The sequence below is a fragment of the Sciurus vulgaris genome (genome assembly GCF_902686455.1).
Source record: "Sciurus vulgaris genome assembly, chromosome: 8".
In the NCBI taxonomy this organism is placed as follows: domain Eukaryota; kingdom Metazoa; phylum Chordata; class Mammalia; order Rodentia; family Sciuridae; genus Sciurus; species Sciurus vulgaris.
In genome coordinates, this window is record NC_136468.1 from 119,363,327 (window position 1) to 119,378,632 (window position 15,306).

A 15,306-nucleotide genomic window follows, 5' to 3' on the forward strand; every position below is an offset into this window, starting at 1 on the left:
GCAATATAATTCAGCCTTCATTGTGGTCAATGTATTATTGATCTCCTGATCTAAGATCATTCCTTCAAAAATTGATGAAAAACAATCAGAAATCCTATTCCTTTGTTATCTGTTCTCTGTTCACTGGGCTCAGCCTCTTCTCATGAGGCCTGTGGGCATGTCTAACTGGGACCTTCCCCTCTTCACTCTGGAGAATGACTGTTCTAATCCAGGGCTTGTGGTGAGACTGAGATAGAAGTCAAGAGGGCTGACATGCATGACTCCCATGGAGTTACTTGGAAGCAGAAAGTCACTGGGATGGCAAGGCTCTTGCCTTGTGTGCATAGGTCAGAGAGCTTTATGGGAGCTTCTTACATTGCCAGGACCTCTACCAGGACCTCTGCAAGAACCTCTGCAACTACAGCACATTTCCTGGAGCCCATTTCATGACAGGAATAATCCTAAGAAAATTGTGATGTCTCCATCTGCTGATAAAACAGCTGACACATCAAAGAGGCTCAGAACAGGGACAGGTGGTGAAGCTGTGGATTTCCTGCTGTGTCCAGGACTGTGACACATCCAGGAGAAAAGATGCCAAAAGCCATGATGGTACACGTCCTTCCTGTGGAGCCTGCAAATCGGGTTTCTGAAGTTCAGTGAGTTAAATAAGAAATGAGTGACTTTCAGGGTTCCCTCTTAATGATATATCAGCTGAGATTCCCCGTGTTATCACCAACATGTGGCAACACCTCATTTTCCAAAGAGTTGTGCAAAAACATCTAAGGAGGATCCAAAAGATGGCAAGATGTGGACCTGAGACCCTTCCCTTAGATCCTTTTCAGGACCAAAATGTGGATTTGGGTAATCGCAGCTAATACCCAAAAGTTTAAAAATCCAGGTGTTCTGAGTGCCATCCTGTTTGCTATGTTTTTGTGCATTTTCTCACTTTACCTACTTGAGGGAATTTAGGGACATACATGGGAGCCCAATTTTCCCTTGCATATTTAGAGCGCAATAGTCAGATGTTTGAAAAATCAAAAAAAGAAATGGCTCTCACACTGTGGTGGCCAGAGTGACCCTGGAAATCGCTGTATCCGGAGCTTGCTCTGTACAAGAACCAGCTAGAAGAAAAGGTCAAGTGAGCCTTCTTTTTCTCCATGGACATAAGGTGAACATTGAGGAAGATAGCTAGCCAGGAAACCTTGAGGACTGCCCATGAGACACACTAAGAGATTTTTCTGTGAACTCAACATTACGTGTATTTGTATGAATACACAGAGAAATGCTCTGGGTGATCTAGTGGTGATCTAGTGGGTAGGATTTAGGCCTCTCACTGCCATGGCCCAAGTTTCACTTCTGGTCAGGAAAGCCTTTCTTTTGTTGGCTGTGGTGGTACATACCTGCAATCCCAGATACTCAGGAGGCTGAGGCAGTGGAATAACATTGTGTGGAGGTAAGTGCAAAAACTTAGGGATGACCTGTCTCCATGACAAAACCACACAACAAAAACCCATAGAAAATTTATTAATCCTAATACTCAACTCAGGGCATTGAAGTTGTTTCTGATCATTAATTGTTATGAACATTGGCCTGATGAACAACTTGAACGTTGTCGAGGATTTGGGTTGACATAGGACTCTACGTCAAATGTGTGCACATATAGTGTTATGGTTTCCAAATTTCCAGGTCTTTTTGAGTGCCAATAATAATTATCTGCCTCCTTATAGTGTGCCTTGGCTCAAGGTCTGCTTTGTCCAATAAAGTAGAATCAGAAGAGGCTTTGCTACAGCTGGACAATAGCATGATATGTTGAAGAGCTACTGTTGGTCTTCTCCCCTGTGCATTTCCTTCTCCTATGATGATGAGAATTATCCCAATGAATGATCCTGCACTGAGTAAGTAACAGAATGAAAATGAACACCTGGAGAATCACCATTGATCACATGCAATGGGAAAGGTGTGTGAGCAAAAATTTTGCCATGTTATTTCACATCACAGAGTTGCATGTTTTGTTCATCCAGAATGACAAATGGTTTGATAACAAAGCAAAATTTTCTAAGTGTATGCATCTCGATGCTGATAGATAATGCCAAATAGTGTCTGATTCAGTATAAAGTTCTATTTGCTTCACAGTTTGTAGATCAGCAAGATTGATTTGAGAAGAGGCAGATGTGAGCAGACAATGAGGAAACTGTTCACCCTGATCAACAGTGTGGAAAATAGTGTCCTAACTAATATGAGGCTCTCCTCAGACTGTCACCCATATTAGTCACTGGAGCTTAGGAATATTCTTCTCAATTAAACATGGATTCATTGGCAAGGTAGATTTATATGTTAGGCCACAAAACAAGTCTTCAGGAATCAAAGAGTAGGGAGTTCTTTTAATCTTATTCACATAGTCCAGTTGTTCTTTCCTGGTAGAATCACTGACACTGTTAATTCTCCTAAAAACAATGTGTGCTATCATATATGCAATACTGTCAATCAGGAAAACCCTAACTGCTGGGCATGTTGATGTACAGCTAAATTCCAGCAGCTTAGGAAACCAAGGAAGGATGATCACTAGTTCAATGCCAGTCTCAGCAACTTAGCAAGGTCCTAAGCAACTTAGCAAGACCTTCTTTCTAAAAACAGCAGTGAGGTTTTGCTAGGGATGTTGCTTAGTGATTAGTCCCCTCTGAGTTCAATACCTGATACAAAAGAAAAAAAAAAAGAGGAAAAAACAAACAAACAAACAAAAAACAGGAGAGCCTACCAGAGCTTGGTGTTTTTTTTTTTTTTTTTTTTTTTTTTTGGAGTAGTGTGGTCATGTAGACCTGGTTCACCATACACATAACTGTCTTTATCTCCACTGAACAAGTTGAAAAACATAAAAATACAAAGAAAAGAAAATTTAACCCTCAGCTTTGAGCATTTCCTCTTTCTTTTTTCTTTTTAACCCTGTAGATTAAATTACTAAAACAATTTTCCACATAAGCCTTCTCTACATCCAATGAGAAGCTCAAAATCAAGAACCTTATCAGCATGTTGGTCATGAAAAAAATTCCCTTACTCATTCAAAACACACATGAGTGAGGTCCCATCTTTATTACCTTTACTCTGGGTAACTTCCACATATGATAGAAAGAACTGTGTACTTGAAGGGAGAAATGTTGAATAGAAGAAGTTCCAAATGAGGGGAAGGGCAGGTATGTGGAACAACATCAGTCAAATGATGCTATGTGGAAGTACCAATATATCATAGCATATCCCAATTTTATTAAATATTTCAATGCACCAAGCAAAGCAAAACAGAAATGAAAAAAGCAGAGTAGAGAAACAGGTTAAGGAAAGGGTGTAAGGGAGGAAAATGGAGAATACTGGGGAGTGAAATTTATCAAATTGTTTTCTGTATGTATGTATATGTACACAGTGAATTCCACTCCTACATATAATTATAACGAACCAATGAAGCATGTATACAAAATAAATACAAGTATGTTAATGATAAAAATTAAGGTTAAGACCATGTAACACTAAACTTGAATTGCTCACAGTTGGAAATGAATTCAACAAACAAACAAAACCAGAGAACTGATATAAAAAGAAATATTTGAAGAAAACTCAAGCAATGAATGTGAAACAGTCTTGGGAATACAGCAGGAATGTCATACAAATAATTCATCAGTTTTTGATTCAGTGAGATCTCACAGTTTTAGACCATGAGGCCACCAGGGGGCACTGTGTATATAAGCAAAAGTCTGGTAGAAGATCAAGTGGTTTAACTTTATAGGAGCATGACAGTTGCTCAGTGAACTGTGCACCATGTTAGACCAGCTGCATCCTCCCTTGAAAAAAATCCACAGCACACACCCACCCTGGGTATAATTTTGAAAATCTGAGTGCTATTAGGACAGTGGACCTTGTGTTGGAAGTTGATGGTAAAGGGCTCATATTTATATGATAAATACACTACATCAACATGCACCTTCATCCAGGAAGTACAGTAGGAAATCATGGGTCATCAGAAGTGTGGCCTAAACTTTAGGGCCAGGACATCCTTCCAAAATACACACCACAGCCTGGAGACATCATATCCTCCTCACTCAGTGTTCAGGATGATACGACATCAGATTCCAGCCATTGTAGTGACCCTCTATCACCCTTCCTCATTCCAGACTTGTTTTGTTTGGATTTTAGGGCCTACTTCTCAGGTTGTGGGACTCAGGAGACCTCACTGACCACTTACTCAGGAGGGATAGTCATTCTTATCTGTGATTCCAGCAAGGTATTGGTCACCAACCATCAGTTCTCATACTTGTTGCAGCAGAAGTCTAGCCAAGTGCCCAGGACTCTGATTTGAAACACAGACATCCCACACTCTTCATCAGCTTCCTGGTTCTCAAGCTCCTTTGTTTGGAGACAAAGCTACCTGATCCTCTCAGGTGCCACAACTGAGGGTGAAACAGGTTCAGTGTGTGATACATTACAGTGATGCTCAGCACAGTCAGACCCAGACGGGCAACAGAGACCTGAACCTGCATGTGACTTCACCAGGATAGGAACGTGATCACAGGATTTGGGAATAAGACCAGACTGACCTATCTGACAGCCCAGTGATAATGTCCCTAGAGAAAGGCTAAGGATAGGGACTTGTTAGTTTCTGTTCCTGTTTAAGTAAAACATGGGGGACATTTGTGAATTGTTTGTGAGGAAGTGTTCCACAAATTAGGGAATTCAATTATTTCATGTTCCAAAAGGGACATTAACATCTGAATCTGATCTGAAGCCTGAGGTAAAAACATTTCTATCCCAGTGGTTAGCGTTTCCAATGATGTTCATTTTGCAATAAATCACACAGTAAGACATACTTTCATGTAGTAATAAAATTCATTGTATTATACTTAATTTTTGTACAATGCAAGGGCATACCATGATGCTTTAAAATATACTGAAGGACACATGCTTCCTGAGTTGTCCATTAGCTTCTGATAGGTCACCATTGTAAGGGACATGTAGTTGAGTATTTTGCTGTGGTGTGCCTACCCAGCTAGCAGAGCTCATGCCCTGTCCTCTGAATGATGCTTGAGTCCAGGCAGTGCCTCCAAGGCAGCTCCATCATAAGCAGGGACTGGCAGGCAGCCTGTGTATCTGGAGGATAGGTTCATGAGAAACCTGTGTACTACTGCAAGGGCCAAATCCTGTGGACCTTTACCCCTGATTCCAAGCAACAGTGCATTCCCCCAGCTAATTTTCCTAAATAAGAGTTATATTATCTCTCCTTTAATGTATTCTCTGGAATTTATTATTGGTCAGCATTGGAAGTGAGGATAGCCATAAGGTGATGGTGAGCATAGGATGGAACCATAAAATAACAATATGAAAAGGTCTTTCTATCAGAAAAGCTACAAAATTTTTTTGACCTCTTTCCTTGAAAATGCATCCTCTGTTCTTTCTGAAAACCTCCTACAAAAGCCCCAGGCCTGCTGATTTCTTTTTCAAGCCCATTAGGAACTTCCATCCTATCTCCCTTGTTTTCCTCATTTCTAATGAACCCAGCCAATCATGCACTGTATTATTTTAAAATCCCAAGCACTAACTCATAAAGCCCATAGGCAAAAACTTTAGGAGACATCAGATAGGGAGAGAGAACCCTAGTTTCACAAGGATCCTCGGAAGTGGGTTCAGAACTGACCTGTCCCCATTCTTCATTCTTGGCTTATGCATTTTTCATTGCATGTAGAGTTTGTATATAAAACCCTCCTTCCTCTGCAAATGCCATAGAAAATGAGTTGAATTATATTTCCTATTTCCATGTGGTGTGTGGGGGCACATAGAAAATTAAAGACTGAGATGAGATAGGAAATTAGCTCTGGGGATGTTCCTCACTCTACCCTGGGCTGGGGGCAGGCAGCTAAGGGATTGGTGAAATGCAGGAGGCTCTGTCAGGACCACCTCTCACCTGGACACAGGTATGATGCACCTAAGTCTGGGCAATGTGAAAATTTAGGTCTGCCATTGAGAGGTTTGGTGTTTGAAAGTGAGAACACCTGCCCCCTGGTCTCAGAACAGAGCTCACTATTTCCACAAGCTATAACTGCTCTAGGCACCAAGACAGTCTCAGGCCTGATACACTCCAGACACACTTCTGGGAGAGACACACGGCTTGTTGACCTATGTAAGGGGCACACATTTACATGAATGGATCCCCTTTTCTCTTCTGGAGTTTGAGGGTTAATAAGAGAATTCTGGGGCATGTTTGCTTCAGCAGAACTCTGGGGTGTGTACACCATGGCCTGGACCCCAGTCCTCTTCTTCACGCTCCTCCTTTATTGCACAGGTCAGCATGGTCCTCAGCATCCTGACTCGTCATAATTTTTTTTTTTTTTTTTACTTTTTACAGAATATAATGAATTTCTGTGCCTTTAGGTTCCCTCTCCCAGGCTGTGTTGACTCAGTCACCCTTGGCATCTGCCTCCCAGAGAGCCTCAGTCAAGCTCACCTGTATCCTGAGTAGTCGGCACAGCAACTACTTCATTTACTGGTACCAGCAACAGCCAGGGAAGGCCCCACGTACCTCATGGTTGTTAACAGTGATGGAAGACACAAGAAGGGGAATGGGATCCCTGATTTCTTCTCAGGCTCCAGCTCAGGGCCTGACTGCTACCTAAGCATCTCCAACATCCAGCATGAGGATGAAGCTGACTATATCTGGTGTGCCATTTGGGTAAACCACAGTGACTCAGATCAATGGAGAAGAGAAGCAAAAACTCTCCTCCATTCTACTAGCAAGGTTACCACATGGCTTTTAGAAACTTTCTTGTGTCCAAAGAATCTGAAATGCTGATGAAAATTTTACAAGAAGTGACCAGATGCATTTTTGTTCTTGTCACTGAGCAATACTTCTAGAGAATGAAGAAATCTGTAGCAATGTGTAAATACTGTGACAAATTCCGCTTCCCCTCCTGGTACATTTTCTACATGGCTTGTCATGTGGTTCTCCTTTCTGGATTTCAGCTGTGGAACTCAGTGCATACATTACTGGGAAACACTGAGGTTGATTTATTATTATTATTTTCAAAATGGTAATCATGTTTATGGGGTACAGTGTGGTTTTTTATTAGAGCTTCATAATTATGCATAGTAGTTGGATTTATCCCATCAAACTCACACATGCATGGAAATCAATTTTAGTTCATGATCCCCCAGTTTTCTCTCCCTTTTCCAGCTACAGTCCTCCCTCAGCTGGAGGAATATAATCCTTCATGTGCCCAGATCTCATTTTTTACAAAGTGGAGACAAACTGAGGCAGTGAAATGTTTAACACTGTGATGGAGAAGTTGAGGCTTCCTGACTCCTTGTCCTATCCAGTGGTTCATGGCCATGTGACTTACTTTGTCCCTTGGAGGGTGTGTCCATCACTCAGTGTTGCTCCTCCTGCACTGGGTTCCCTTTCTCTTTCCCTGCTTGTGACAACAATTAGACGGGGCTGTCCTCCAAAATATGTAAAACATGGGTCAGATTCAGAGTCCCCTCCCCTACTTTAGGACAATTCTCATTCAAAACATTTACATATAATTGCTAATTCTTCCTCATTCAATGATTTTCTAACTGATATATTAGTATTAATTTCTTTTAAAATGGAAGCAATACCTGGGAACTAGTTAGAAACGCAGTTCCCCAGCACAGCTCTTGATTTAGACAAGTTTCTCAATGCTCAAGAAATTATATTGGGACCCCTGCACCCAGGTTGGCACCATCACTGAGTGACCCTGCCTGACCCCTGCACCCAGGACTGTGCCGTCACTGGTCGGTCCCAGTCGCGGAGGGAGCTGGCGGGTGAGTCAGGCCACCTACATCTCGGAGGTAGCAGACGGGCACCCAACCCACCTGCCTTGCGGAGCTAGGACGCAGGCAGCCAACCCGCCCAACCACCAGGCCAAAGACAGACACCATCACTGAGCGACCCGCCCGACCACCACGCCAAGGTCTGTTGCCATTGTGGAGCAAGCCGGCAGACCAGCCAGCCCACCTGCATCGCGGAGCTAGCCAGAGGCTTCTTTATAGGCTGGTGAAGGCATTTTGAATTATTCCTGAGGTGTGACCATCATCACTGGAAGGGCAGCTCCCTTCCTGAGACACCTACAGGAGGCCTGAGCAACTTTGACAAGACCGAGGAGTCAAGAAGAGGAGGTACTGAGAGACTCGGGACCAACTCAGAGCCACTGGGTGAGTCTCTCCCACTGGTCAGGCTCCCCAGATGGGGCAGTAGTCCCGAAATGTGAGAACTTCATGGAGTAGAGTGGTGCAGTGAGACTCCCTTGCTGGAGCTGAGTACCCAGTCAACCGGGAACATTGCAGAGGAGGGCTGCACAGTGAGGGAGTTCCTCGCAGGGTCAGGCTCCCCAACCCAGGCGGTAGGTCGGGACCCCTTGGAACATCACAGAGGAGGGCTTCCCAGTCCAGGTGGTAGTTCTGGACCCAAGGGAACTTCTTGGAGGAGAGCTGCCCAGCGAAACTTCCCCACCTGGTAAGTCTTCCCCACTGGGTGAGGCTTTCCCACCAGGGCAGTAGAACCAGAGACACAGGCCCAGATCAGATGTGCCCCAGTCTGCAGTCTAGTCCCCCTTTGTTGACATCAGTCAACAAGTGGAGCCACCACTGCCCACTGACAGGGAATATACCCCACCTGAAGGCCACCACCCCCAGAGGGGCAACTTCCTAGTGGAGCACCGCATTATCAAGTTCCTCCAAGACTTCAGACTACTGAAGGCTAAGAGGTAAGTTATTGGAAATCTACAGAGACAATATTAGTCAATAGAGGAAATCTGCAATATCCCAGAGATGCACAATAGCTAGATTGTGGAACCAACCTAGATGCCCTTCGATTGATGAATGGATAAAGAAACTGTGAGATATATATATATATATATATATATATATATATATATATATATATATATATATATATATAGTGATGTATTTATATACACACAATGGAATATTACTCAGCCATAACAAATAATAAAATTATGACATTTGCAGGCAAATGGATCAAATTGGAGAATATCATGCTAAGTGAGACAAGCCAATCTCAAAAAACCAAAGGACGAATGATCTCGGTGATAAGCGGTTGATGACACATAATGGGGGGTGGGAGGGGGGCAAGAACCGAGAAAGGAGGGACTGTGTAGAGGGATAAGAGGGGTGGGAGGGGTGTGGGGAAGAAAAAAAAAATAACAGAATGAATCAAAAAGTATTACCCTAGGTAAATGTATGATTACACAAATGGTATGCCTCTACTTCATGTACAAAGAGAGAAAGAAGATGTATCCCTTTTGTTTACAATAAAAATGAATTTTAAAAATATTAAAATTGATAACATACCATTAAAAAAAAGAAATTATATTGGGCTGTGGATATAGCTCAGTTGGTAGAGTGCTTGCCTCACAATCACAAGGCCCTGGGTTCAATCCCCAACATTGAAAAAAAAAATATATATATATATATATATAAACAAGCTACTAGAAATTTTGGGTGAGAATTACTATTTAGGAAGCAACTTTGCTTTTATACTTATGAACTTATTTTGTGAATTTATGTTTAATGTTCAGTCAGTCTAACCATCAATTACTAAGTTACTTCTTGTTGCAATTGTTAATCCTCAAAACATTCAAAAAGAAATTTAAAAATTCAAGCCAATGACAAAAAAAAAAGACTTAATTTCAATCTACAGCCATGAAATGGGACAGACTTCTGCAAACATGTCCTCTTAGAATATTGCCAAGGATCTCATGAATATCTGCGTCACAGAAAACCATCCCAGGTAGGATTTACTTCCAGACACATTTTTATCACCCACTATGCTGACTCTTCTCATGCAGTACACACAGATGTAGAGCTGGTGTTTTTATCTTGACACGGAGGGATCCCAGTGCATTCAGCATTGGTTAAGCAGTTGAAGGAGACCCAATGTGTGAAAAACTCAGCATAATTTGGTTTTCTGCTTTATTCATAAAATTGATATTATAAACTGTTATATTGAATGAGAAGGAAAGAAACCATCATATAGAAAACTACTGATACGCAAATATAAGTGATATATAAGTGATATATTTTATTAATATTTTGAAATCAGAATTTATCCTTTTGTGATTTAAATAAATAATGCAACTGATACAAAAATAATTTCCTCATGAGTGTGAGTTGAAAGTAGACAAGGCAGAAATACAAATTGACTCATCTGATTCATTTCCTAGTCCAAAGAAGTAATTTAGTGGAGCTCCCCACCAGTGTCTGAATCAAAGCATCTCCTGGAAAAAGTTGAGACTTTCCTTCCTGGCAGAGAGGGAACATCAGTTGAAATTTTTGGCTTCCCCATGAAGTGCTAATGCTGGCAGGGTGCACAATACTTTTGAGGAGAAACAGGTCAGAGGGATAGTATGTGCTCTGTGGATACTGATCCACAGTCAAGACCTGTGGTTGTCCAAATGGAATAATTGAGGATATGGTTTCAAAAATGCCCCCAGTTGCTGGGTAAATATGAAGTGGTAACAGGAGATTGTACAATAATGTAATTTATTTCTGAGTCCTCTTGAGAGTGGCCAGTTCAATAATGGCCTTTAAGTTGTATTTATTTGATTTGAATTAATTCATATAGAAGGAAATACCTACAGAGAAACATGGTAATATGTATAATTCATAAAACTAATTGATCATTCTTTTATACTCTCTTGTTCTTCATCCTTGTGTGCGTGTGTGTGCTGTGTGTGTGTGTGTGTATTATATATATGGTATGTACTCTTTGAAAAGCAACTTTGTTTTTATAATTATGAACTTATTTGTGTGAATTTATTAAATTTTTATTTTACAAAAACTACTGTAATTAAAAAAAAAATTAACAATCTACCAAAGAAGAAACGCATTGTTCCTTGAAATATTTTTCTCTCAAAACTACAAGGTTTTCTGAGTTTGGAGCCTTTGAGAAGCAGGTGTAAGGTGTTCAGATGAGAAGGTGTTTGGGGAGGAGGGGAATGTTGGTGATCACAAGCCGGAAAGGACCTGGAAGACAACAGGTGACTTCAGACCACAGCTCTGAAACCTTGACAGCAACAGGCGGGAGGGAGGATTAGACAGGAAGAACCTCTGACCCCAGACAGATCTGAGAGTTTCTCTGCAGGTCTGCAGGCTGAGTGGCTCCTGGATCCTGGTGGCCAGTGGAAGCATGCTACTTCCTACCTGGCAGTAGTCAGCCCAGAGTTCGGCATTGCCTGTTGGGATCCAGGAAGGGGCTGTCAATCAGCAGTGGTTCCCCTGCAGTATCCCCTGGAAATCATGTGAAGAGGACTTCCTGGTCCACTACCCCTGGCCTTTGGTGAGCAATTCAGCCTTAGTACAGGGAATATCCCCTGCTCTTTTTGCCTGCTTCTCCACCTGTACCCTAAGTGAAGTCAAAGCGAGGTTTTTCAGGGTCTCAGAGTCCTTGCTACCAACAAGCCTGCAACTGCTTAGACACCCCTTTTTCTCTGACCTGCATGGGGAAGAGATCCTCAGGTCTTCAATATCCTCTTAAACCCATCTATCCCCTCCTGTGCCCAATTTTTGCTGATCTCATAACTTGGGATAATCTTAGAGTTCCATACATATCTCCAATGTCTCATACACATGAGGCATCTCTAACTATATCTTAAAAATGCATGAGTAACCAATACAAAAATCAAAAAAGGACAAAAAGGATGAATCAAAGAAAAAATAAAGACTCTTCTATGTTCCCTAATCGTGGTTATTTTAGCTTCTGCATTATTCATATGTGGGAGGAAAATACAAACCTGATTAACTCTGATCTACTAAATTATTTCCAACTTTTTATACAATGGTCACAAAATGACAAATAATACAACCACCTCCCTTGGCTTTGCCCTTACTTTAATGAGTCTGTGTTTGCAGATTCCCTCCCCCAGACTGTGCTATCTCAACCACCATACCTCTCTGCATCCTTGGGATCAATAGCCAGACTCACCTGAACCCTGAGTAGTGACCTCAGTGTTGGTGGTAAAAACATGTAGTGGTACCAGCAGAAGCCAGGGAGTCCTCCCCAGCTGTACCTGCACTACTCAGACTCAGACAAGCAACTGGGGCCTGGGGTCCCCAATAGAGTCTCTGGATCCAAAGACGCTTCAGCCAACACAGCATTTTTGCACATTTCTGGACTCCAGCCTGAGGATGAGGCTGATTATTACTGTCAGGTGTCCACAGGCAGTGCTTATCACAGTGACCCAGAAATATGAGAAAGTAGAACAAAAACCTTCAGCCCCTGAAATTCTGAGCTTATCTCTCTTTTACTGGAGTGAATAAGAAACTCACTGATAATAAAATAACACAAGATATGGGAATGTGGCTTCCAGGTGCCACACTGTTATTGTCTTCCATTAACTCCCATAGAAACTGTAAAAAGTAAAAATGGAAAAACAAAAATGAATATCAACATGAACAACTATTTGCACTTCCTACCAATTTCTACTAGTATAGGAACTTTGACCCAGAAGGCAATATTCATCCAAATGATAACCCATAATCATTGTTTCTCCATACTATAAAAATGTATTTAAATTGTAAAGTATACATATACATTATATATTACATATAGTAACATTCCAGTAGTGATCAATGTCTGCCACCAGGACTTAGTGGTTTTTTTTTTTTTCTATAAATTATAAAATGAAATCTCTGAATTGTCTTTAAAATAAAAAGACATCTTGGAGGATCCAAGATGACTGACTAGCCAGAGGCTGTATTCCTTGTCAATACATGACTCAGGATTCAAGCTCTTGCTACCCACCAATCCCCTGCTGTTTGACCGTTCTTTGTCTGCTGTTATTGCCTGCCATTTGTTAGTACATCGACTATCTTTTGCGTGCAGATTGCTTACTGTCCAATATCTACCACCTATCATTTGCCTGTTTGTTTGCCTTTTGCTTGCCCCACACCCACTGCCCAATATCCACCCACTGATTACTTGCTGTTTACCTGCAGGTTGCACATAAATCGCCCCCAGATGACCCACTGTCTGCTGCCCCCTACTGACTGGAAGTTCATTGTCAAGTTAACTGCAAGTTTAGTTACAAACAGCCACCACCATCTTTCGTCACAGAACAGGGCTTGTTAGTCCAGGGCCACGGGACTGCCATCTTGGGGAACACTGGCCAGTGCCTAAAGATGTGTTGTTGGGGGTACCTGCAGGTCTGGTGGCACCTGAGGTCTTCCTTCTGGGTGTGCTAGTGACCACCATCTGGCCGCCTCTTTGCAGAGTCACTCCTTTGTATGAGGCCATCCCTAGTGGTCTCTCTGTTTGTTGAAATAGCATTGAGATCTTGGGACTGCAGAAATGCAGAGCCTGGGAATACGGAAACCCAGATCTGTCAGATTACACCTAGGCCTGCATGGGCCAGTGTGAGTCTGTCAAGCCTGTGGAAAATCAGAGACTGAGGCTATTTCCCTGGGGGAGCACATGTTGGGGATACTGGAGAAAACTGGGCTCTCTCCAGCTCAGTGAGTCCTGAAGTGCATGAAGACAGAAGGGGCTGGCCATACTGGATGAGAAGACTGAAACAGGGTGTGGGGGCATTTTGATATCAGCTTGTCCAGCCTACTAGTCCTGTATGCACCAGATTGGAGCTACCATCAAACTTCAGACAACCCCACCTATCAGCAGAAGAGGGAAGCTGAGAACATTTTTGAAAGCAAGCAGAAGCAATCATTCCATTTTTCCATTGAAATTTTTATTTTCTTTTGTCTTTTTTTGCCATCTCTCTCACATCTCTACCACCTGCAAATCCAAATATTTTCCATGCTTCAATTTTTTGAGGAACGGGAGGTCTGAAGAGTATATTAACATTATGTTGTGTATTCTTATGTTTTTACTCTTTAAAAATCTCTACATATTTTTCTCTCACTTATCTATCTCCCTGTGTTCTTTCTCATTTCTCTCATGCTAAGAGCCAAACTCTGTCAATTCCTTCTTCCCTCTTTCTATGACTTTTTACTTCTATCTTCTGTCCTTCTGCCCCATAAACATCACATTCTACAATTCTTCTGTTTCCTCTTTGTTCCTCATTTGAAACAGTAAACATTTTAGCAAACTTACTGCTATATTGAGGACAATAACTGAACACATCATTTCTGATTATTGTGACAAAACTGAAGAAAACCTAATAGGAGCTATTTAGTATAAGGTTGCACATTGTTTGCATTGGGTGCAGTCTCCCCCTTAAAGGTGAGTTACTGGAAGCTTTGAGGGACACTATAAGATTACAGGGTAGAAACTGTACAGCCTCACATACGTACTACTAGAGAGGAATACACACAAACATCATGAAAAAACAAGGAAACAAAGCACCTCAAACAAATGAAGGCGTACCAACAATAGAATCCATAGACAACACAATAGAAGAAATGTCAGAGCAGTTTAGAAGGTACACAAACTAATCTTCAAAATAAAGGGTGATATCATAGAGACAATACAGGAAGAGCAAGAACATTTCAATAAAAAGGCAGAGATTACAAAAAGAAATCAAGCCAAAATCTCAAAAGGAAGGAAGCAATAAACTAAGTTAAAAATTCAATGGAAACTATCACCAAGAGAATAGACAACTTGGAAGACAGAAACTCAGGCAATGAAGACAAAATATATACTCATGAAAATAAAGTTGATCATACAGAGAAGATGGCAAGAAACCACGAACGGGATAACATGAAAAGACCAAATTTAAGATTTACTGGAATGGACAAAGATGTGGAGAAACAAACCAAAGGAATGTACAATCTTTTCAATGACATAATATCAGAAAATTTCCAAAATCTAAAGAATGAAATGGAAAATCAACTACAAGAGGCTTTCAGGACACCAAATGTATACAATTAAAACAGACGCACACCAAGGAGCATTATAATGAGAATGACTAACATACAGAATAATAAATTTAAGGGCTGTGAGAGAAAAAAAATCAAATGACATATAGAAAAAAATTTAAATTTCATCTCAGAGTGAGAAGGTCCTGTAACAAATATATTATTAACCTCTGAAAGAAAATAGATGCAGACTGTGAATTTTATATCAAGCGAAACTAAGCTTCAGGTTTGAAGATGAAATCAAAACCTTCCAAGATAAACACAAGTTAAAGTAATTCACAACTAGAAAGCCTGCATGACAGAATATTCTCAGCAAAATATTCCATGAAGAGAAAATGAAAAAAGAAACAATGAAAACCAGCAAAAGGATGAAATACAATAAAGAAAAAGTCAATCAAAGGAAAAACTAGGTTAAGTTATAAACCAAAAATAAACCAAAAT